At 41.1% G+C, this 2,574-nt stretch overlaps 1 non-coding gene across 1 annotated transcript; it reads right to left on the reverse strand.

The window, feature by feature from the left end:
- Positions 1-1,793: 1,793 nt before the first annotated feature.
- On the reverse strand, positions 1,794-1,899 carry LOC112925552 (U6 spliceosomal RNA). The gene has a single exon (XR_003236143.1). It is a non-coding gene; the product is annotated as a U6 spliceosomal RNA (small nuclear RNA).
- Positions 1,900-2,574: the final 675 nt, after the last annotated feature.

A 2,574-nucleotide genomic window follows, 5' to 3' on the forward strand; every position in this document is an offset into this window, starting at 1 on the left:
ATTTGATACTACATCACATTAGTCAGGATCCATTTAAAAGAAACCACAAGGGAATTTGAACAGGAAAGTTTCCTATCAAGGATTACTGACTATAACAGGAGGTTGGAATAATGGAGGAACGGCCAATAAAAAATAAAAGGAACTTTAAAGAACACAGAAGTAGCAGATAAAGGGAAAAGCCTCTATATCTAGGGCTGAGACAGAAGAATCAACAAAAGATCCTCCTTCTTCAGGACTGATATCAAGACCTTGGAAGGGGGGATCCCTGGGTGGCGCAGCGGTTTGGCGCCTGCCTTTGGCCCAGGGCGCGATCCTGGAGACCCGGGATCGAATCCCACATCGGGCTCCCGGTGCATGGAGCCTGCTTCTCCCTCTGCCTGTGTCTCTGCCTCTCTCTCTCTCTCTGTGTGACTATCATAAAAAAATAAAAAAATAAAAAAAAAGATTAAAAAAAAAAAAAAAAAGACCTTGGAAGGGGACATAGCTGTGACTCCCTGGATGGTGAACTTTGCTGAAGTTGAAACCACCTAAAAGGATGCCAAGGGAAGCTTCCCATGGGTAGTGCCCTGTGCTACTGACCACCAGGTTCTGATCAAGCTAAGAGCTCCATCACTGCAGCCACTGCATAAGCCCAGTGCATGAGGAACACTAGAGTCAAGTAGAGAAACCCTTTCCTCCTCCAGTGCCCCTACAGCACCTCTACTGACAAAGTTTAACACTGGGCCAGCTCTCAAAGAAGGAATAGCTATGGGGTCCAGCTCCATTATTGCAGAGCAGACAATGAAAATGGTTTTGGAAGCTGAGACATAATAGATTAATAACTGATGCATATATATTAAAATAATATGCTTGAGAAAATTGACTCAGAGTAAGCAACGGCTAAGACACATTTTAGTAAACTTACTGGATATTTAAGGGAGGGGGAATCTTTTAATCATCGAAATGAAAAAGAACAAGTAACTTATAAGGGAAAGAAAATTAGATTATCATCAGACTTTTCAACAGCACTTCTTTGTGTCAGAAAAAAAAAATGGTGAGAGCTATCTAAGGCAAAAGTGTGAGCCAAGGATTTTATATTCAAGGAAACTGATTTTCAAGTGTAAAAGGTACAAACTGTTATCAAGATACAAGAACTCAGGGAATATCGTTCCCATGAGCACTTCCTGAAGAATTTACTAGAGAACAAGACTCAGACTGCCAAAATTACTAGCTACATCAGCACAAGAACTAGCAGAGAGCATTAAATACATAGTTACTTGTAGAACTAAAACTATATGAAGTTTTTTTTTAATTTATTTATTTATGATAGTCACAGAGACAGAGAGAGAGGCAGAGACACAGGCAGAGGGAGAAGCAGGCTCCATGCACCAGGAGCCCGACGTGGGATTCGATCCCGGGTCTCCAGGATCGCGCCCTGGGGCGAAGGCAGGCGCCAAACCGCTGCGCCACCCAGGGATCCCTATATGAAGTTTAATAGGCAGAGAATAGGGGCACTTGGGTGGCTCATTCCTTGAGTGTCTGCCTGTGGCTTAGGTCATGATCCCAGGATCCAGCCCTGTATCAGGCTCCCTGTTCACCAGGGAGTCTGCTTCTCCCTCTTGTATCAGGCTCCCTCCTCACCCTGCTTGTGTGCGCGCGCTCTCTCTCTTTCAAAGAAATAAATTTAAATTTTTTTTTACTTTTATAAATAAGCTTATAAAAATAAATAAAAAGCAGAGAATATGGCATATAAGGCTATAAGCTCTACTGATGTGGATACAGAAAAGCTATGAACATTGGGGTGCAAACTTTTTTTTAATGTGGAACACTTCACAAATTTGCATGTCATCCTTGTGTGGGGCCTTGCTAATCTTCTCCATACCATTCCAATTTTAGTCTATGTGCTGCCAGAGCAAGCACAAGAACTTTTAAACTCTTCTCAGTTATCATTCTGCTGGTAGCAGCATTAGTACTGATATTCCCTGTTGTGTGTGTAATGTTGCCTAAAACAAATGAGTAATTATGAGCTTTCTTAACTATCATCCCCTGTGTCCTAAAAATCAGGATTCTCAGTGTGGAAGAAAGAATAGACAGCTGTAATTTTTTAAAAGATTAAATAAAAAATCCATCCATAGTCCTGAAATTTAATTGGAAAAACAGTATGAACTTATGAGGTATTTGATCTATTGTTCTATCTATATCTAATAGCTCCATCCATTGAAACAGCCTGGAAACAATGACCAGTTCGTAGCAATAAGCATCCCTGGAGTCCACATGGTGGTCACAAAATGCCATTTCCCACTAAAAGTCAGGACTGCGTGGAGAAATGACTGACAGCAGATCAGGGGAGAAAATGCACAAAAGGAGTCTGGAACATCTTGATATAAAAGATGGCACATAAGCCATCATGGATAGGCTATATGTAGACTAGGGTAATGTCAAAAGAACACAGAAACCAAACCACAGGGGTTCCCACTGGCCAATAACAGGACAATTTGAGCTTTGAACATAGTAATAATTGCAACAAATTGAAATTTTCCAAATTTACTTAAATCCACGAGTTCATGATGATATTGAAAAAACTGGTCACCTGCA

The sequence above is a fragment of the Vulpes vulpes genome, chromosome 9 (assembly GCF_048418805.1).
Source record: "Vulpes vulpes isolate BD-2025 chromosome 9, VulVul3, whole genome shotgun sequence".
Classification (NCBI taxonomy): Eukaryota; Metazoa; Chordata; class Mammalia; order Carnivora; family Canidae; genus Vulpes; species Vulpes vulpes.